The sequence below is a fragment of the Oryx dammah genome, unplaced genomic scaffold, assembly GCF_014754425.2.
Source record: "Oryx dammah isolate SB20612 unplaced genomic scaffold, SCBI_Odam_1.1 HiC_scaffold_2, whole genome shotgun sequence".
NCBI lineage: Eukaryota > Metazoa > Chordata > Mammalia > Artiodactyla > Bovidae > Oryx > Oryx dammah.
This window is the reverse complement of record NW_024070186.1, coordinates 29,765,208-29,787,989: the sequence shown is the minus strand read 5'-3', so window position 1 is coordinate 29,787,989 and position 22,782 is coordinate 29,765,208. Positions and strand designations below refer to the sequence as shown.

General features: G+C 46.1%; 1 protein-coding gene across 6 annotated transcripts in view; it reads right to left on the bottom strand.

Annotated features, from left to right (window-relative positions):
* Window positions 1-22,782, bottom strand: part of ZBTB38 (zinc finger and BTB domain containing 38) — a 138,693-nt gene that overhangs the window by 14,643 nt on the left and 101,268 nt on the right. Inside the window, exon 1 of one of the 6 annotated variants that reach the window (XM_040233927.1) lies at window positions 887-4,946. The exons of the other annotated variants lie outside the window; for them this stretch is intronic. The gene's annotated coding sequence lies outside the window, so the exon portion shown is untranslated. Of the gene's footprint in view, window positions 1-886; window positions 4,947-22,782 lie in introns of those variants that run through there. 6 annotated transcript variants of the gene reach the window in all.

Below are 22,782 nucleotides of genomic sequence, written 5' to 3'. Positions count from 1 at the left end.
GAATGTAAGGGGGTCCTGGGAATAAAAAGTTTGAGAACCACTGCTTTAAACAGTAAGAAAATATTCAAAATCATATTTAAATAAATGCTCAGAAGTTATTTTACTCAATAAAATGAATCACATGTAAGACAAAATGAATGAAAGTGTGCTAAAATACAAAGCAGAAATGCCCAGGCGTCAGGAGAAACCAAGGCACAGAGAAACACAGATAGACACGCCATGGCCACACAGATGCATACACACACTCTATAGCTGCCTTTAATTTTCCAAGCCGGAAGTGACTGCTCCCTATCACTTGAGTGTGAGCATGGCTGTGAAACGAGGTGGACCAATAGTCCCTTCACCTACACTCAGGTAAAAACTGCTCCTCGATTTGCTGCCTATATTGTTTGTTCAACCTATCATTGCTTGAATCTTTGCCTTCAAGTCTCAAAGGCTGGCTTGGTCATAGCATTCTGTTTGCCTTTAGAGTCTATCCATTCATCTACTAAATTAGGCCCCCCTCCCCATTATATCCTGGATACCTGTTCTGGGTTTGAACTTGAAAACAATTCTTGGCAATGATCTGAGCAACTAATTCCTAGTATTTCCAGACTAATTAAGTCTTCCCTTCCCCAAGTAGACAAGGCAATTTTACTAAAGCACAGAGAAGTAAAAAACTTAAAATGACAGTTACCATAAAATTTTTAACTCTCCCAATGTAACCCCCCTCAAATCTTGAAAAACCTCTTTAAATTGTTTAACCAGTGTAACTATTATGTAACTTTATAGAGCTTGTTAATAAAATCTGGTGTACTTTTATTAGCAAGTCTTTAAGACATCACAGATGGAGAGTGAAATAATCCTGTCCAGTCTGCATTCTTAGTGAGAACTTGATGTCACTTACTCAAGGCCACACTCCAGGGCCAGACTGAATCCCATTTTTCTGTATCTTCTGATCAGAGGAAAATGCCAGGCGCCCTCTCGCCAGCACCTTGGCCACTCAATTCCCAACATACATGGTAATGAAACTGAATCAACGGAGCCACTTTCCCCTCTTTCTACTGCCATGCTTCTATAAAAAGACACTTGGAAATAAAACCCAACTAAAAAAAGAACACACTGCATTAGGATACTGACCTGGAATCACGCACAAGTCAAACTCACAATCTATTTGGGGCCAGTGCGAGACCCATATTGAAGCAGAATCTACTGCGTGGACCTGCTATTCTCTGCGGAAAGTGTTCTGACAAAGGACACCGCTTCGGTGATCCAGGTCCACATCCCACACACATCTTTGCAGTGCCTTTTCTCACAGTCACGTTGGGTGACTACGTCAGACCTCCTCACGTGACAGGGTCTTAGAAACACATGCATCAGATCTCGGAAACAGATTACAAAACAGAAGCCCTTTATAGAGTTCAGCTACGTCTAAGAAAAGGAAAATCCTCTCACGTTGCCTTCTAAATGCAGCGCAAAAGGAGCAGAGAAGAGCTGCATTTATCAGATTTTCACGCATTTAAGCTATCAGATTCAAGAAGGTGTAGCATGACAAGGGAGGTCTGTTTTTCATCTGAAATTCAGGTGGCTAGAAAAGGTAACATCAGGAAACTGCTGGAGTCCACTCAACAGGGAGGCAGCTTGGCTTGAGCCACCTTTCTTGAATATATTGTTCTGAAAAGGTAAACATCTGGTCTCCAGACTTGTAGTTGCGTGCATATAGATTGTGAGAACGAGTATTATCAGATTCACAAGTGACGCAACGTGCCCGGTTAAATATTTCAGGTTGCTTGTTTGGAAAGATGAAAGGGGGAAAAGGTCCTTTGTTTCTCTCTCTCTCTCTCTTTTTTTATCCTTTTTGAAACACAGCAGTGTTTAGAGGAGGTAGCCCTTGGGTTCATCTCACGATTGAGCTTGCCCGGACACCTGCTTGCTTAAGAAAGCTGGCACATGTGCTTGAAGGCTCATATCTCTAAAGCCCTGAAGTGCTGCATCCGTTTCTTGTCCTACCAAATTCCACTGAAATTTAGAGGTGCTAATGTGAAAAGGGATTTTAAAAGTCTGAATGCTGTGGGAACTGAGTTACCAGAATGACCAGGACAGGGGTCCCATCCCCTGGAACTTCTCATTTTACGGGTGAGCGTATGATCTGGAGTTGGTTTCAAAAGCCAAATACCTTTTTCTTAAAGGCCTACCTGATTGAATAGCCCCATTCCTCTCAGTTGACTGTGACCTGTCAGGGAGGATGGAGGGAAGAACTATTATACATTCTAGCTTCTGAGCAAAAATGAACTTTCCTGCTCATTGCAAGATGGGTTATCCTAAAAAAAGGACAGAGACCAACTGCTGCGTGGTGTTAAAACTATCTAAATCCACCTGCCATTGCACCCTTGTTCTCCACCCCTAGCTCCCTGCACCCCAGCTTTCTAGGGACTCCTGCAAGACAATGAATCACAGTTTGCATGGACTCTTTCTGGATGAACCAGATAATGCATGTGAAAAGCAGCAAGCACAGTGCTCAGCACACAGCAGAGGTTCAAAGAATACAGGTGAGAATCAGCTTGAGAACTGACTCCCAGTTCCGTGTCCTGCTTGCCGGTGACTGAACAGAACCACTCAGGCATGCAATGCGTAGGGCTGTCTTTTAACTGCACGAAGGAGATCAAGTCAGGCCCTGCCTAGAGCCCTTCAGGGGCTATCCCCAGATTTTAGGGTGGAATGAAGACCCCTCGCTGTGGCCTGTGAGGCCCTGCACTGTCCATGGGTCCCAGCCACTATTCCCAGACTCCCACCCCCTCTGCCCCACACTCTGTGCTCACACTCAGTCCTCCCTTTGCTGCCAGTCTCTCCTGGCCCAATTCCAGTCCTGCTCAGGGGGCTGGCTCACCCCTGCTAAGGCCCAGCTCAAATGTCCACTCTGAGGGCCCACCCCATCTCTCTATTTGCTCCCGCTTCTACTTGCCCTCACACTACCTTCATGCTACATACTTCAACCTGCAATTATCACAAGTATTTGCCTGCTTGTTCACTGTCTACTGTGTCTGCGAGAAAGTCAACTCCAGGAGGGAAAGGACCTTATCCGTCCGTTCACGGCTGTGTCTCCAGGCCACAGGGCACAGCAGGCACTTGGGAACTGTTTGAAAGCAGAGACTCACCCTGATGAAAAGAGCCACCCACACTCCTGGCCCCACTTATCTGCTTTGCCTTTTCTTTTCCACAGCACTCACAGCATCCCCATACACTGCAGAATTTACTCATTATTGACTGTCCATCTGCCTGCTAGAAATTTAAGCATCACGAGGACAGAAATCTCTGATTTTCTGCACTGATGTATCTTAGGCACCTAGAACAGTGCCTGATACATCGCAGGCCCTCAAAATATTCATGTACTACATGAACGATCTGTACTATAAACAGATACATGGTCCTAAATCAGCATTATGTATGGATAGGCACTGTATATACTTCGAATTACAAGGTTCATCTATGTGAATTTCCCCAACCAATTTTGAATAAAACTGCTTTCATCTGATACATTTCAGGTTGTAAAGCACTTCACATATAAATCTATCTAATCCCCTTCATAATCCCGTGAGGCAGACACATAAAATGGAGACACTACTACCAACTCAGGGTTAAATGCATTAACAGAGTCAGTGCTCACCACACAGAAGCTGCTAATCTCAGGCCCACGGTACAGAGGTGGAAACGGAACCCAGGGCACTGCCTCGCTCACAGCAGAGTGGTAACTGCTGATGCGCGCAGCGCCCAGCCCCCTGCAGGCTACCGCGTCACGCACGAGCACAGAGCAGGAGGGAAGTCGGAGCAGCAGCTGACTCGCCATCTCCGAGCACAAGATGGCTCTGCACCAAGCCCAAGCTGCAGGCGGGTGGTGCAGGCTCACCCCTGAGAAGCCCGAGGCAGGGAACAGACTCGGGTGGACTCCAAGAGCTAGGGCTGGTCGGGGGGTAGCCTGCCTGGGCCCCACACCCAGAAGTCACTGAAAAATGCTGCCTGACATGAAGCAGTGTGTGCCAGAGGGGTCCCCTGAAAAACCAGCTGGGGATTGGAGCTCAGGCAAGCCGACCCATGACCATGGGTGGTAGTTACCAGGGCAACCTGCGCCTTGCCAGAGGATGAGCCTCAGGCCTGGGACCTATCACGGCTTCCCTGGGTGTACCGTAATGGGACCCAAGGCAATTTCAAAGTGCCAGTTGAACACATAGTCAGTCAGCGTCTGCCCCACAGCCCAGAATTTACTAAAAAGCAGAGGCTTTTACACTACACTCACATGTAGCCGACTTAAGATTTTTAGTATTAAAAAAAAAGTTGATTTTTAAAAGTTTGTTGCCAACTCAGTCCAAGGATGTGGACTGAATGTGCCTCCCCCCATCCCCTACTTGAGTATTTAGACTTGTCCTTTCATTACAGGCCTGTGGATGATACAATCTCAGGGATCATGAGACTCTGGCTGGGGACCTGTCAGTCGGGATAAAGCATGAGACGAGTGGCGATGAAGCATCAGGGGAGGGTTAGGGGAAGAGAAGCTGTGGGGTGGGGCCGCCTTTGGGAGGGAGCCTTTCCATGACAGTGAAAAGAATCTCCTGGCCAACATGGATCTGAGACACAGTTAGTGAGGCTCCTTAGAACCCTGAACCCAAATTCCAGTATCTTTACCAAGGCTTAGAAGGTCTCTGTGATTTGACCTCATTTCCTGCCACTCTAACCCACACCAGCCCTCCTTCTGTTCCTTGAATATGCCGAGGATCTTCCCACTTCAGGGCCTCTGCACATGCGGCTTATGAAGCCAGCCCAGGCAGCAGCCTATCCTGGTCTCTATCCAACAATCCATTACCCCTCAATCAGGTTTACCTGTCCTATACCCCTCAGCCGGCTCTTCTTTCATAGTATATACTACGGTTATAGGCTTCCCAGGTGGAGCTAGTGGTAAAGAACCCGCCTGCAACGCAGGAGACATGTTCTTGATCCCTAGGTAGCAAAGATCCCCTGGAGGAGGGCGTGACAACCCACTCCCATACTCTTGCCTGGAGAATCCCATGGACAGAGGAGCCTGGAGGGCTACAGTCCACAGGCTCACCAAGAGTCAGACATGACTGAAGCGACTTAGCATGCACACACGCACTATGGTTGTAGTTAAGTATTATTTGATAAATGTGTGCTTTACCACAAGCGTATGAATTGTGAAGGCTGAAACTATTTACCACAGTTTCCCCTACCTCTCAGCACCACACTTGGCACATAACACGCTGATACACTTTCATGAAGTAAATGCAAAAACAAAAAACACCCAGACAATAAGCTCTCTAGAGCCCACCATACCTGGCAATATTAACCAGGCTTTCTGGATCCACAGTTAGGTCAACACGAACTGCCCTACTACCTGTCACTGATGCTAAAAGGTTGAACATTAAAAAATCAGAAAGTCTGACACTGTAAAAGGAAAACCAAAACACACACACACACAAAATCAATTCTGCTGGCCTAAAACTGGAGCTGGATAAGACAAGTGAGGGCTGTCCACTGCCATAAAGTTATTACTGCTCACACAAGTTAAAACAATGAAACACAGCTCTGAAGCACCAAAAAACTGCTTACTATTATTGCTTTGGCTCAAAGAAAGGAAAAGAGTATTTCTTCAAGCTCTAATGACGTGCTTTGTTCTGTTAAAGACAAAACCACAGGCCCAAAATGGAGCTGCTTATGCTATGCCTCATGTCATCAAACTGGAACTTCCTTAAGAGTTTTGGCTCTCGCTGCAATGCAATCCTAGATATCAGCTTAAATCAGGAATAGACTGATAAGCATTAGTTAGGTAGTCTGCCTGACAATCCCTGTCACCCCACTATAAGGAAAGGAACTTTGCAATAACCAACCCACCTTTCTGCCTAGTATAATTTCCTTGTTCTGTTCCCTTCTGCCAATAAAACCTCTCACCTTGTGTAGCTCTTTGGAGCTCCATTCTGTCTGCTAGATTGGATGTTGCCTGACTCAGGAATCACTAAATAAAACCAGTAAGATCTTTAAAATGTACTCAGTTGAATTTTGTCCTTTTGTCTTTAGCTCAACATTCAGAAAACAAAGATCATGGCATCTGGTCCCATCACTTCACGGGAAATAGATGGGGAAATAGATGGGGAAACAGTGGAAACAGTGTCAGACTTTATTTTTGGGGGGTCCAAAATCACTGCAGATGGTGACTGCAGCCATGAAATTAAAAGACGCTTACTCCTTGGAAGGAAAGTTATGATCAACCTAGATAGCATTTGAAAAGCAGAGACATTACTTTGCCAACAAAGGTCCGTCTAGTCAAGGCTATGGTTTTTCCAGTGGTCATGTATGGATGTGAGAGTTGGACTGTGAAGAAAGCTGAGCACTGAAGAATTGATGCTTTTGAACTGTGGTGTTGGAGAAGACTCCTGAGAGTCCCTTGGACTGCAAGGAGATCCAACCAGTCCATTCTGAAGGAGATCAGCCCTGGGATTTCTTTGGAAGGAATGATGCTAAAGCTGAAACTCCAATACTTTGGCCACCTCATGGGAAGAGGTGACTCATTGGAAAAGACTCTGATGCTGGGAGGGATTGGGGGCAGGAGGAGAAGGGGATGACAGAGGATGAGATGGCTGGATGGCACCACTGACTTGATGGACGTGAGTTTGAGTGAACTCCGGGAGTTGGTTATGGACAGGGAGGCCTGGTGTGCTGCGATTCACGGGGTCGCAAAGAGTCGGACACGACTGAGCGACTGAACTGAACTGAAGATCTTTAAAATGTACTCAGTTGAATTTTGTCCTTTTGTCTTTAAGCCCTAAGCATTTGACCTTTGTCTCCTGAGTGCTTGGACTGAACTAGCAGTAAACTTTTAAAAGTTAACTTAAAAAAAAAATGCTAAAAATTTAAAGTTATCAACACAGGGGTGCAGCATAAGGTCCTAGTGTTGGGTGTTTTAACAAGGCTCCATTTCCGTACCTGTGCTCCCTGCAAGCACCCCCAGGGACATCCGCTTTCTGTAACCACTTTCAGTTCCTTCCAAGGTCGTTTCCCTCGCTCAGCCCCCTCTCATGAAATGCTGATCAGCAGAAGGGTCTGGGATAAGTGAAGCACAGCTGGGTCTGTGGCCTGATTCTGGGTCCTATACTCTGGATGCTTGCGTTTCCTGGTACACTGATTGGTGACCCACCCCCAAAGGCATACACAAGCCCTCTTTGCCCATCAGGCAACCAGCAGCAAGACGGAAGAGGCATCATAATGTGAGCTTACAATGGTGGTTCTCTGCAGAACTAAACATCGGACTCACCTGTTGAATCTCAGAAAGAACAGGAGCCAGGTGACACTGCTGATACGGAATCCGTTTTGGGAACAGGATCTGGGTAGATGGGTGTGTTGCTTCCTGCTGAAAGTTACCCAGGTCTGTTGTGCACACAAGCTGGCCCACAACTTCTAACTACCGTTTGAAGTATCAGGTCACTGTGTCTCCTGTGGGTGTTGGAGCCCCTCTGGGCAGCCTCCCTGAAAGCCGCTTTAAAGTGACATTCACATTCCACCACACGTGTGTCAGCGTCCCCCACTCATTCATGGGACAGGAGGAAGCTAACCTAAAGCCAGCCGTGTGCTATGCCCCCAACACCACACAAGCACATCCCTGTGCCCAGCAGTGCTCTGCACACTCCATATACACCGTCCTGATGAAGCCTCACAGCAACCTTATTTTGAAAATGAGAAAACTGAGACTTGGAGAGGCTGTTTAATTTGACCAAGGTCATTTAGTCAGTGAGCAGCAAAGCTGGGACTAAAACCTGAGCAGGATGACTCAAAAACTACACTCTCCACTATACGTTTGGAGCACCAAAAAACAAACCACTTAGCTTTTCCTGGTATCAAAAGTTCTTTACTGGTATCAAAAGCGCCTATGCTCATGACCCCAGCCTACCAATCAGTGTGTGGGCATTTAGCATTCGGGAGCCTGGATTTGAGGGGGGCACCATCTACAAGGGGACAGGTTATGCCCTATGGTATGCTGTGGGGTGGGGGTCTTGGGGGGCTCATAGCCTGCCCACAGTTTGCTTGGCCCCACGCAGGTACCCTGCTGAGGGCTGCACTCCCCTGCCAGAAGGGGCTGTATCCCCCATATGCACAACGATTCTATATGGATCATCAGATGGTCCTGAAGTAAACACTTCATGTAATTCAGAATTTTCCAAAAGATGGTAACGATAACCCTATATGCAAGACAGCAAAAGAGACACAGATGTATAGGACAGTCTTTTGGACTCTGTGGGAGAGGGAGAGGGTGGGATGATTTGGGAGAATGGCATTGAAACATGTATAATATCATATATGAAACAAATCGCCAGTCCAGGTTCGATGCATGATACTGGATGCTTGGGGCTGGTGCACTGGGACGACCCAGAGGGATGGTATGGGGAGGGAGGTGGAAGGGGGGGGTTCAGGATGGGGAACACCTGTGGTGGATTCATGTTGATGTATGGCAAAACCAATACAATATTGTAAAGTAATTAACCTCCAATTAAAATAAATAAATTTATACGAAAAAAATTCTACTTTTATTTTCTTTAAAAAATGTAAACTTCAGGGGCTTCCCTGGTGGTCCAGTGGCTCAGACCTCGTGCTCCCAATGCAGGGGGCCCGGGCTCCATCCCTGTTTGGGGAACTAGATCCCACATGCTGCAACTAAGAGTTCAAATGCTGCCACGAAGACTGAAGACCCTGCATGTCGCAACTGAGACCTGGGGCATCTAAATAAATAATTTTTTTTTAATGTCATTTTAAAAAAGTCATCAAATAGATGACGCTATTAAATAAACATTATCTTTTTGGTCCACTTCCATCTCAAGATAGTATCTATCAAATGTCTACCACCCTCCAGTTATTGAGTATAACACAAGGGGCTACCACAAGAAGTGGGCACAGAAGGGGCATACTGCTGCTGCTGCTGCTGCTGCTAAGTCGCTTCAGTCGTGTCCGACTCTGTGTGACCCCATAGACGGCAGCCCACCGGGCTCCGCCGTCCCTGGGATTCTCCAGGCAAGAACATTGGAGTGGGCTGCATGGGGGGTGATTAAAGCTACTGAACTAAGAGAGCTGAGGGACCCCAGAACATGGTATTATTCCACTCATGAAGCAGGGTCCTCCTGAAGGATAATGCGGGATACAGCAGACCATGTCCAGTCTGGCACCGTGGCTGAGCCTGAACTCTGGTATCAAGTCTGGCTCTCATCACGTTCTGGCTATGACCTTGGGCAAGCTTCTTGCTCTGCACCTCAGCTTCTTCATGTGCAAAATGGAGCTAATAATAGCACCTTATCAGGTTAAAATGAAGATTAAATGACAGTAACCATGAAGTGGTTGGCTTAATATCTGGCACAAAGTCAAGCTTAATAAACATTAGCTATTATTATATAACTATTACCAATTAATTATTATTAGTGGTAAATGTCAGTAGGAACAAGTATTACCAAGTCTTGACCACAGGTCCCCAAATACAGGGAAGGTGAAATTCCTCAATGGTAGGGACAAATACTCTATTTCACTGTGTGCCGGGAGTTCCCCAGTCCCCCTCACAGTGTTTAACACCCTAGAGGGGCTCATCAACTAATCATCTTCCTAATGCCAAAAGCAGTTATTACATCTGAGCCTTAGCCCCTATGTGGGCGTTGAGTTGCAAGTATCATCAAAATGATTTTCTTTACCTGCATCATATGTTAGCACTTCTTCTAAGCCTATGGGAGAAAGCATTAAGATCTTAAATAAAAATTATCCAAGTTGGCTATTAGCAATTTTTTAGCAATTAGTAAAAGCTCGACAGGAAGGAAACTAAAATAATGTGTTTAAGACAAATAATCTATACATTTCTTTTGTGTGCACTTGTCTTTTTAAGTCAGAAGGTCACTCAACTTTTGGCTATAAAAACAAGGCCTGGTGCTGGTTGTTTATTGGATCATGTGCTTGTTTTATTTTTATTTTTTGGCCATTTGGCACATGGGATCTAAGTTCTCCAACCAGGGCCTGAACCCATACCCCCTGCAGTGGAAGCATGGAGTTTTACCCACTGGACTGTAGGGGAAGTCCCACATGCTTGTTTTATATGGTGAAATTCTTTTATTTCATAAGAAAGCCTTCCCTGTGTTCTGCTTCATCATCTCTCCTATCTCTTTAGTCTCTTGGCAGACCACATTTGCTTCTCTGCCCTCACACCGAGGGGATTTTTGCAAGGGTAAAGTCTTAAGACCTCCTTTCTCTTACGTTAAACCAGGAACCTAATAACAGCAGTTTGGTTATGATTTATTTTAGAGAACATTTTTATGTCCTGGATTTTTCATGTAAAAGTCTTTTTAGTTTATGTCTCAGTTTAATGGATTCATTAGGTTGTAGCTGATTCAGTGAAATTTTTTTTGAAAATCTGGGTTTGGTCTGGGGTTTTGCACATTTATATGCTGATTCTGGATTTTGGTTCAAGCTGCCATTGAATTCCCTGATTAAAACTTTTGACAACTGTCAGAAGGAGCCAGTTGTTCCAAGCTTTCTTTTTCTCGATCCCCAAGCTGTCCTTTCTCCTCCCATGGAGTCATCTTTATCCTCAGAGGGCAGAGCAGGGCCTCTGCTAACACACTCCTGGGCTCAAACTCCAGTCCTGCCACTTAGTAGCTGTATGAATTTAAACAAGTTAATTAGCATCTCAAGACTTGGGCTTTTTTTATTTTAATCTATAAAATGGATATAATAGTGCAACTTAGTTCTTAATAGGATTAGAAGGGACAATCCAGATAAACCATAGTATCTCAGTCTATTGCTCTTTTACACGCTGATAATTTTCCATGAAAATTCCAGAAAACAAAACAATCCCAGCAACTCTTTTCTTTAGCTCATCTCATTATGATAATAGCAACCAATTTAACGCCTGTTGGTTGAAAGGGTGTTGGAAGCAGGGGGTCATTTTGTAAGTGGGGATTTCCCTGGGGCTGAAGTGGAGCAATGAGTGGCCTGGAGAGTCCCCGGCTTCAAGGGCTTCCAGGGAGCCTGGGCAACTTAGCTCTGGTGGGCCGGACAGGCAGGGATTATGGCACTCAGGTCTGGCTGACCCCAAAAGAAGGGAAGTTATAAAAACATACTTGCTGAAAAGAAGTACAAAAATAAATACTCAGCAAAATAAGGGACTGTGGGTAACACATTGTGTGTTAGTTGCTCAGACGTGTCCGACTCTTTGTGACCCCATGGACTGTAGCCCATCGGGCTCCTCTGTCCATGGAATTTTCCAGACAAGAATACTGGAGTGGGTTGCCATTTCCTTCTCCAGGGTATCTTCCTGACCTAGGGATAGAACCTGGGTCTCCTGCATTACAGGCAGATTCTTTACCGTCTGAGCCTGTTAGGGAAGTCTGTTAATATGGGTATAGTAATGTAATTAAAAGGACATTTTCAAAGAACAGGTATATGTATCATAATATAGTATCAATAAAGCCAGTAACTATGTGTTAACAGGTACAAAATTAGTGATTCTATTATTTGGGGGAGCCCTGCATGCCTACTACACATATTTCTACCAACCCAGCTATGAAGAATAAGCAGAGAAAAAGAGGTTGGGTTCGCAACAACCAGGGAGAGCTTTTACCCCTCTAGTGGCCTCTTCAGGGCCACGGGTCGACCTTTTCAGCCTGGTAAAGGCGCTGAGCAATACTGCTCTTGACCGTCATCTTAGCTCTGAATAAGATTATTGCTCAGCTTCTTCACGTACAGAAATGCCAAGAACACCCAGATGGCTAGTCTCACCATTATGAGGAGTCAGGGCTGGGGAAGGCAAAGCATTTTCAGCCCCAGTGCTCTGGTTCCCTTTACACCTTCCATCTGTTCCATCCTCACCTTGTGGAGAAGGGGGCCTTGAAGCACAACAGGGCAAGCGATGCTCTGAGTGGCGATCAATGCCAGCAAGAAGGAGAGCGGATGAAGCAGAGTCCTGGACCAGGAGAGGTGGGGCTGGATACAGGATATGGGAGAGGAAGGCCAGAGGGAAGGGGCCCGGGGCTCCCTCCTGAGGCCTCTGTACTGATGCCCACCACCCTGCTAGGAAATAGGACCCCGGGTGCTATACCACAACTCCTTGGAAGATCTGGCTTACTGTGTCACTGAACCTGCCCACTCTACTCTCCCAGGTGTCAAGGGCATCATAACAGGGTTAGAGACAGACAAGTAAATTCCCCACGGCAGACCCTCACTTTGAGAGCAGGCAGTTCCTCTAAGGGATCAGCCCCTCATGATCCCTGAGGAGCATTTCCCAGGGCAACAACTCTTTCATGCTTGTGTCCTGAAGTTCTTTTCCACTTGACGACTAGCGTACGTTCCCAGTTCCCAGTGCCACGTCCACAAGATGGTGCTGAGTCCACACAAAGAGATGCTCTTGGGTCCTGAGTCACTGGGGATCCCAAAACCTTGCTCAAAATGGGCAGATGAATGAATTTTGTTTCAAAATAAATAGACCTTGGGTGTTTTAGATAACAAAAAGCATAGAGCAAGATTCTTAGTGGAGCATGCCTTCTAACTACTTCTTCATTTGCTGTAGATGGATTCTCGAGATTCTTCAGACCACGGGTGGGGACCACTCCACCCAGTGTGGGAATTTCCTCCTTAGAGGAGCAGTCCTCATGCAGAGCCCTCAGTTGTGACCTCTGCATGTGACAGCCCTTTGAAGGTTTGCATGTCCCTTCCCTGGGCTAAACATCTCCAGTTCCTTCAACTAGGCCCCAGCAAAGAGAATTTTATAGACAAGGAACTTTAGATAGTTTCGTCCAACCCTCTGATTTTAGATATGAGAAAATGGAGGCACAGAGAAGTAGAATGACTTGGATAAGGTCTCATGGTATCACTAAAACAGGTTTCCAGATTTCTGGCTCCATACACCTTAAGCATATCACCATACTCCTCAACTGGCAGCCACCAGACCTGCTCACTGACACAGGACCTTAGAGTGTTCTTGACTTCCCTAAGCCTCGGTCTCTTCACATATTAATTGGAGCAAATCATACAGACCTCGTAGGCTGCTGGGGGGATTCAATGAGAGTACCAGGTGGCGTTAGTGGTAAAGAGCCCACCTGCCAATGCAGGAGACGTAAGAGATGCGAGTTCGATCCCTGAGTTGGGAAGATCCCCTGGAGAAGGAAATGGCGCACTCCAGTATTCTCTCCTGGAGAACCCCATGGACAGAGGAGCCTGGTGGGCTACAGTTCATGGGGTTGCAAAGAGTCAGACGCAACTGAAGCAACTTCACACATACACACACACACACAAGGGCACCCAGCCAGGGCAAGTACATAGCAAATAGTAAGTGTGTGATAATTGATTTTATGTATAATATTAGACTCTTTTTTTGGTATGGAGTTCTCCTTTCTGCCTTTGTGTTCTTCTTCTTCTTCCTTGGCTTCCCAACTCCCAAAGCTGAATTTTTAAACTGATCCTCAAAAATTCATGTAGGCTTCCCATGTAGCTCAGCTGGTAAAGAATCTACCTACAATGCAGGAGACCTGAGTTCCACTCCGGGGTCAGGAAGATTCCCCTGAAGATGGAAATGGCAACCCACTCCAGTATTCTTGCATGGAGAATCTCCTGGACAGAGGAGCCTGGTGGGCTACAGTTCACGGGGTCACAAGAGTCGGATACGACTTAGCGTTATCTTTCTTTCCTTTCAAAAATTCACTCATTCTTGTGAAATGTAGTTGTGTTCCTTTGGTCCATAATTTCTAGTCTGTTGGAATATTTCAGAAAGACAATGCTATCTTAAAATACAACTACTGCTTCCTTGAACATGATATGCTGACTCCTCCTTCAGAAACTTCCAAGTAAGTCTAGGGTGGTGATGTCTGTGACAAAAGGCGGCCTCCTCTGCTCTCCTCCAAAGACTGGCAGAATGTGATCATTCTTTTTACCCACTCAGACTTTATTTTAACATCAGGACTGTTATACTGATGATGACTTAGAAAATATTCTTCAATTTGTTAGAATAAAAAAAGATAAAGCTCAGTTTCATCTGAAAGAGGAAGAAGGTTACAGCCACGCTATCAGGAAGCAACCCTGACTCTGCGAAAAGAAGCTCTGGTGTGTTAATACACTAATATGTTTGGATGAAGACATTGAGACCTCAGGGTAAGTGAGCTTTTACTCTGAGACCTCAAAACTTCAGAGTTGCTGCGGGTAAAGTTGTTGGGAATAGACTATGAGCTAAAGTACAAGATGGCAAGGCCCTGGAGCTGATCTGTGGTTCCTGGGCTGGTCCTTGGTTACAGGCATTCTCCCAGCTCCATTGCTGGAGAAGGCACTGGCAACCCACTCCAGTACTCTTGCCTGGAAAATCCCATGGATGGAGGAGTCCGGTGCTGCAGTCCATGGGGTCGAAAAGAGTCTGCCACGACTGAGCAACTTCACTTTCCCATTTCACTGTCCTGCACTGGAGAAGGAAATGGCAACCCACTCCAGTGTTCTTGCCTGGAGAATCCCAGGGACGGCGGAGCCTGGTGGGCTGCCGTCTATGGGGTCGCACAGAGTCGGACACGACTGAAGCAACTTAGCAGCAACAGCAGCAGCTCCATTGTATCAACAAGCACAGGAAGACTAATTTTCCAAACATTCTTCTCATTCCCTCATCCTAACTAGCTCAGGCCACTTGTTTTTCAGGGGCTCCCATCCCAGCATCCTCGGATCCTGCTGCTCCAGAGAATCATTCCAGTACCTGTATCTGCTCACCCAGAAAAATACTGCCTTCCCCATCCCGAGTCTTTCCAAACGCCAACTTTCTGGAAACTTTCTTGTTCAACAAACACAGAACACAAAGAAAGAACACCTCACCTTAGTCCTGTTTAGCCCTCTACCATTTATAAAGCAGGATTCCCTGGTGGCTCAATGGTAAAGAATCTGCCTGCCAAGCAGGAGACATGGGTTGTATCCTTGGGTCAGGAAGGAGAAGGAAAGGGCAACCCACTCCAGTACTCTTCCCTAGGAAATCCCATGAACAGAGGAGTCTGGCGGGGCTACAATCTATAGGGTTGCAAAGAGTCGGACATGACTTAGTGACTAAACAACAGCAACATCTACAAAGCACTTCCACACACAACATCTGATCTCCTTTCTCATAACACCCCTGTGGACTGTGAAATAATATTTCCATTTCAAAGATGAAGATGTGAAAGCTCAGAAAAATTAAACCAAAATCCAAACACCACATGGCTTATAAGTTGACAAGGTTGGGGTTTTTCAACCCTGATCCTGTGACTCTGGATCAAATTCCTTCTAGCATACTTAAAAGGAAGACTGTATTTATGTGATTCGAAATATAAGTAAATATAAACTACCATCTCATCTTCTGATTGATATGTTTAGTAGCTGTGTATCTTTGTCGGCCAAAGTTAGTATCAAATGTGTACTTGCCACTCAAAAAACTACACATCATTAGCTATTTCTACCAATAAAATGGGTTTTTCCTGTTCAGCCTATATACCACATACTGCTGACTAGCTGATCATTTATGCATTTTACTTCATATTCTCTGCCATTCTGCATGATTTGACCACACAGTGCTTTATTTAATTCATTCTGTAAAATGGGAATAATGCCTGAGATGATTATCATGATAGTTAAATGAAGCAATGATTACAGAGACCTCAGCTAGCAGGTGTTCCCTTTAGTTCAGGTCAGTCGCTCAGTCATGTCTGACTCTTTGCTACCCCATGGGCTGCAGCACGCCAGGCTTCCCTGTCCATCACCAACTCCCAGAGCTTACTCAAACTCATGTCCATTGAGTCGGTGATGCCATCCAACCATCTCATCCTCTGGCATTCCCTTCTCCTCCTGCCTTCAACCTTTCCCAACATCAGGGTCTTTTTCAATGAGTCAGTTCTTCACATCAGGTGGTCAAAATAGTAAAGTTTCAGCTTCAGCATCAGTCCTTCCAAAAAAATATTCAGGACTGATTTCCTTTAGGATTGACTGGTTTGATCTCCTTGCAGTCCAAGAGTCTTTTCCAGCACCACAGTTCATAAGCATCAATTCTTCAGCGCTCATCCTTCTCTACGGTCCAACTCTCAGATCCATACATGACTAATGGAAAAACCATAGCTTTGACTAGATTTGACTAGCTTTTAACTAGGTGTTCACTTAATGGTATTATATACTACCGCTTCTACTGGTACAACTTCATTATATTCACTAAAACCAAGTAGTTTTTTTTTTTTTAATATTTATTTATTTGGCTGCACCAGGTCTATGCGCTAGGGATCTTCATTCTTTATTGTGGCACACAGGATCATTTTAGTTGTGGCATGCAAACTCTCAGTGGCAGAATGTGGGATCTAGTTTCCTTACCAGGGATCAAACTTGGGCCCCCTGCTTTGGGAGTGTGGAGTTTGAGCCACTGGACCACCAGGGAAGTCCCTTAAGTAGATTTCTGTTTTCTAAAAAGTGCCTGATGTACTATAAGGCAGTCTGGATACCATGATTCAGAGAAGCAGAAAAATGATTTCGTCCCCTTGGCTTTATTTAATCCTTTATTTCTTTTCAGAAAGCTCCTGGAGCCCACAGTCCAATGGAGGACACAGACATGCAGACAAACAGCTCCTCCGTGATGATGGAAGTGCTCTAATGAGCACACCCAGGGCTTTGAAGGAGGCAGCCTTACACTGAGTTTGGTGAAGGATAGTCAGGGAGGATGAGGGGGAACCGAGTCTTGAGAGACAGGGAGAATTTCTCTGGGATCCAAAAAGGAAAAAGGCATTCTATTCTAAAAAGAGGTCAGGCAAAGGCAAAGGAGCAGGAAACACGGTGACACATTTGGAGACTGGCAAAGAGGTGGGGCTTCCCACACGGCTCAGTGTTAATGAATCTCCGATGCAGGAGACGCGAGAGACACAGGTTGGATCCCTGGACTAGAAAGATTCCCTGGAGAAGGGCATGGCAACCCACTCCAGTTTTCTTGCCTGGGAAATCCCACGGCCAGAGGAACCTGGTGGGCTAGTCTGTGGGGTTGCAAAGAGTCAGACATGACTTATCGACTAAACACACAAAGAAGTGGGATGTCTGCTGCACAGACGCTGGGCAGGGCCGGATGGGAGATGGAGATGGAGAAGAACACACCAGGAAGGCCTTAGGTAAACCTTACCTGCATACTGGAATCACCTATGGGAACTCGAGAACATGGACACTCAGTCTCCATCTTGAGATTCTAATTCGTTTGGTCTTGGGTAAAAAGGAAAAAACTCTCCAGGTGATTCTAATGTGCACCCAGGACAAAGGTGAGTCCTTTAAAAGATCTGAAGCAGGAATCATTTAGATAAATATGCAGACAGGTCATTCTGGGAGCAGTTTGATGAGAAGGATGTCTGGAGGGGGCTGGAAAGAAGACAAGGAGACAGCTGAGGATGGTAAAGAGAAAAATAAGTAAAAGCTATTTGAATGGAAGAATCAACTAGTTATAAACTTGAGGAGAGAGAAAGGGGGAACCAGACCAGAGGGCTGGTCTGGCAGAAGAAGAATTAAGTCAGTGTGCCCTCTGAGGAGCCTGTGGGAGACACAGCTGGCACTCTCAAGCAGTCCTCCACAGTGGACTTTGATCCACGATGGACTTTGATGCTAAGAGGAAGCTGGGCTGAAGATGCAGCCATGCATCGCACCAACACAAAAGCTGGCTGCACACATGAGCATGGATGATGCCCAAGGAAAGCGGGTGAAAAAGATGAAAAAGAAATAGGGCAGAAGAAGGAACTTGATCAATACCGATACTGAGAGGTGACTGGATGTATCAGAACCACCTGGAGGTTCTTACTAAAAATTTAGTTTCTTGGTGCTACCCCAGACTGAATCAGAACAGCCAGGGCACAAGACCCCGGAAACTGATTTTTCCCAAGTTCCCAGGCACTTCTGAATCAAGGTTAGGCTGGACACTGTATCAGTTTGCTAACACTGCCATAACAAACTACCACAAACTTGGTGACTTAAAACAACAGAGATTTATTCTCTCACAGCTAATGGAGGCTGCTGCTGCTGCTGCTGCTGCTGCTAAGTCGCTTCAGTCGTGTCCGACTCAGTGCGACCCCATAGATGGCAGCCCACCAGGCTCCCCCGTCCTTGGGATTCTCCAGGCAAGAACACTGGAGTGCATTTCCTTCTCCAATGCATGAAAGTGAAAAGGGAAAGCGAAGTCGCTCAGTCGTGTCCGACTCTTAGCGACCCCATGGACTGCAGCCTTCCAGGCTCCTCCACCCATGGGATTTTCCAGGCAAGAGTACTAGAGTGGGGTGCCATTAATGGAGGCTAGAGGCCCAAAACCAAGATGCAGGCAGGGCCGTGCCCTCTCTGAAGCCTCCAGGGGGAGAATCCTTCCTGCCTGTTCCAGCTTGTGATGGTCCTATGGTTCCTTGGCCTGTGGCTGCATCTTCCCATGGCCGTCCCCTCTTTCTGCGTCTCTCTTCTGTGTGTCTCTTATAAGCACACTTGTCATTGGATTCAGGGTCCACCTGATAATCCAGGATGAATTCATCTCAAGATCCTTAAAATTTTACATCTGTGAAGACCCTTTTTTTCCCCCAAAAAGGTCACATTCACAGCTCTGGGGATGTAGAAACATCTTCTGGTGGGCTGATATCATGACTGTTAGGTAAAAGACTAGGACACCAAAAGAGTGTCTGCCAGGCTTTTTAATGGCGAAGCGCTCCCAGGTGGGGTTCCCGGACCTGAACGAGGCAGGTCGAGGAAGTCTGCACCCAGACCATGTTTGGGGGTGGTTTTTATACGTTCATCGCGAGGGATGGTCAGGTTAGATGGACAGGGGTTCGGATAGGTCACCAGGCCAAGGCGTCCCGGGCTGACAGGTCCTTCTACGTGGCTGGGGTGGGGTGGCTTTAGCTGGTGAAGTGTGCTGTCATTGGTCCCCAGGATCTGGGAGGCTCCTTCCGTTAGGGACTTCCCCCGCCAGGGGAGGGAGAGGAGGGGCAGCCCATCATGGCCCCCGGGGGGTCGGCCTTACAATGACAATAACTCAACTGGGTGGATGGGGGAGGGGACTGGAGTCCAGAACTCCAAGCCAAGTTCCCCAACAGTGGCAGGAAGAGGTGGAAAAAAAGAAACCAACCAAGAGAGTTATCTGCTAAGTATACAGCTCCACTTCTAAGTCTCATGCAGCCCTAGGGATCCCAGGCCACTAAGTATCCATGTGAAAGTACTTTAGAAAACAGAAAAAAGCACCACAATTACCAATTAATAAAATACTAGACCACGTTACCCTCAAAATAGGGGTGAGCGCTTTGAAGGGCTGAAAAGGCTTTTATTTAATTTGCTTTCTAAACTAAATGAATTTGATACGAAGCTAGGATTTCATCTCTAAGATGCTGTGGCCATTTTCTCCTCACCACCTTAGTAACTTCCAGTCCAAACAATAAGTCACCTTAGGAGCATGGCATCAGTTATTTCCATTTTCTGAAATATTTCCTAGGAGGGATTTCCCTGGCAGTCAGGGGGTACGGGTTTGATCCTTGGTCGGGGAGCTAAGATCCCATAAGCTTTGTAGCCAAAAACCCAAAAAACATTAAAAAAAAAAATCCACGGAAGCAATAATGTAACAAACTTAATAAAGACTTTAAAAAACAGTACACATCAAAAAAACCTTTAAAAAAAAAAAGTGTTTCCAAGGAGTAGGCGATACTCTTCAGTCACCAACACTGAAGAAGTTTCGGTTATACCCCACTTCTCATCACCTACCAGTGTCCCAAAATCTTCATGGACTGCCCTCATTTTTATATCTACACATGCTCTACCTTCACAGTTCTACATTATAACTATTTGCGTGGGCTCCCTGATGCACAAAAGTGATCTATCCTCTAACAAGAAATTCCCCTGCTCAGCAAGAGGGTTTGCGTGGCCAAAGGGTCAATGGCGAGTGGTGGGGGTGTGTGAGTAAGGAGTCCGGTACTTGGCTGAAGTTAAAGTCGCAGCCAGGGGACAAAGCCTTCAGGATGAGATTCTCAGTGTGGTCAAAACCACCCCATCATACAAGCCTACAATGTAATGTGAGAGGCACACCTCTCCGCAGCCTCCACCCAGAGACTGTCCCAAAGAGACTCTGTGGAGGTAAACAACCAAGTTTAAGGTTTAAGGAAACCAAGTTTCCATATCTGCTGGGGAAATGACCATAGTTATCATGGTGATGATGATGGTGCCAATGACGATAAAAGCTAATATTTACTGAGCACTTTCTACATGCCAGGCCCTGTGCTGAGTGTTTGCAGACAGTCTGACTCACTTAGCACCAAGAGAGCTGATGAAAAGGAGAGTGATTAAAAGACGTTTAGGAAAAAGGGAAGGCATTATAAATTCCAGGATGTTCAGAAGGAAGGTCAACAGAGTGTCAACAGAGAAAGGGAGGACAATTCTCACATTGTCCCAGCCTAGGATGAGTTAGGAAGTAGCTAACTGCCTGATACTTCAGAAAGCATCCTTGGGCCAAGGAGGTTAATATCACAGACCAGGTTTATCAAGATACGCCTGCTGTCCCCTGTTTTCACCCCATTGCCCAAGACCATCCAGATCAGTCTTGGCATTTAGCTGCCTTGGGAGTGACGTGGCCAGATAAGATGGGGCTTCCTTTGGTGGGTTCTTCCTGTTGCGTCCTGAAATGGGCACTCTGAGCACAGAGCAGCTTAATCAAGGCTGCTTTGTCCAATGCCTCTCCAGATGTCCTTGGACACAAAAGCTGTGTTCTCCCAACGAATCACTTTGCCCGTATGAGATGGACACACTTCACAGCTAAAGTAGCTCCTTTCTTTGCTGTGACATGGAGAAGGCTCGATGGCCATGAATTTTTCTTGGGCTGGGCCTTGGAGAGCTGCAAGCCCAACGTTCTGCAGGAAAAGACTGGGCAGGTTGCCACTGAGGAAATCCAGCCTGGTGGATTGAGTCAGATGGCGAAGCTCTACAACTGCCGAGCAGAGCGGCAGTCCAGAGGCTGAATCGGCCTGCAGACCTGGCTCATTCAGCCCTGCAGTATTTTAGTAGTTTTCATGTCCTTCAGTTTGCCATGATCTAACCATTCTATCTTCTTAAATCCAGCCTACATTGAACATTCATATCACCTTCCTGTCCCTGTATATATCAGCATTTTAGACTCTAATCTACAATGACATGGAGGTAGATCACTTAGGCCTGTAACGTATCAGTGATTCCTACAGTGATTCACAGGCCTCTTAAAATTTAAATGGTGCAATACCAATATTCAAGATTTCAAAACTACAGAAGTACTCCATTTTAATGAAGAAAAGGTCGTCAGAAGCCCTAACACAGAATATATTTGGGTCACACAGTATTTCTTCAGGTTCCCTCCAGTGTGTTCACTCTCATGTGGAAAACTTCCTACTGTATGAGTCCTGGGAGACAAAAAGGGTAGGTATCAAATTCTCCACTTTGACTCAAATTGTTTTATTTATTTTTAAATTTTTATCTGTTTATTTTTGGCTGTACTGCAAAGCTTACAGGCTCTTAGTTCCCTGACCAGGGATTGAACCTGGGTCCCAGCAGTGAAAGCACGGAATAATAACCACTGGACCACCAGGGCATTCCCTAAAGTCATTTTAATGATACGGTCTGCTCAAGCTCTGAGAAAGGGATGATAACTCCTCATCAGATCTCCACACAATTTGCCTCTTAGAGGCATCCTTTTTTAGAGAGGGTTCCAGGGGCTTCCCTGGAGGTCCAGTGGTTAAGATGCCGCTTCTACTGCAGGGGGTGCAGGTTTGATCCTCTGTTGGGAAACTAAGATCCTGCATCCCATGCAGCATGGCCAAAAAAATTTTTTTAACTAAAAAAATAAATCTAGGAAAAGAAGGTTCCATATTCATCATTAGCAGGAGATGCAACATGGGAAGAAGGAACTACAGAGGATGTACAGCTCCTTACTAGGTAAGGGCAATTTGAATTGATATCATGCTCCTTCACTGCATTACCCAGACAATAACAATTCTAGAAACTAGATCAGAGAAGCACAGCCCGGATGGCAAACAATAGGGTCAACACAATAAAGTCTAACCAGCAAGACCACAAGTGTCCTTGGGGAATCTCAGAGAAGTTCTCAGTGGAACAATGGCAGTCTCTTCAAGGAAGCAACTGTACCTGGTCTAGAGACTTTGGGGGTGCTGGCGCAGAGCGAATCCCTTGGTCTGGAGACCAATCTAAGCATCTGTCACACTAGGGTGGGGGAACCTCATGGAGAAGAGCTACTGATGCTCTTGCCCTGCTCTGCCATACTTCCTCCCCACCGTCAACAGACAGCCCCGTGTTCCCAGCAGAACCCCCACCTGGATCCATCCAAAAGGCCAGTGTACGGAGATGATTTTTATGGCCCTGGGCTGTCAGCTATTTATTTGAGTCCATGTAGATACTTTCCTTGCACACACATTTCTTCTATTCTGTTTTCCACAATCTCTCCCCCCAGTGTTTTCCATCATTTCTCTTCCACCTCCCGTTTTCCCAGTGTGAAGCTACCATTGGCAATACCACAATCTCTGGAAAGAGGCCAGGCGTGACACACACCTTGTGGAACTGTCACCTCGCCCTGCGGTTCAGGAGGTGCGGGTGACTGGAGGGACCATCCAACAAGCCCACCAGCTGGGCTGACGTATGACCAGAGGCCCAGAAGTTTTTCTGTACTGCAGAAATGTTATCAGAACTCTGGCCAGACACACACATGGATGCACAATGGTTCAGACAAAAGAAACCGACGGGAAAAACTGTGGGGCGGCGGGG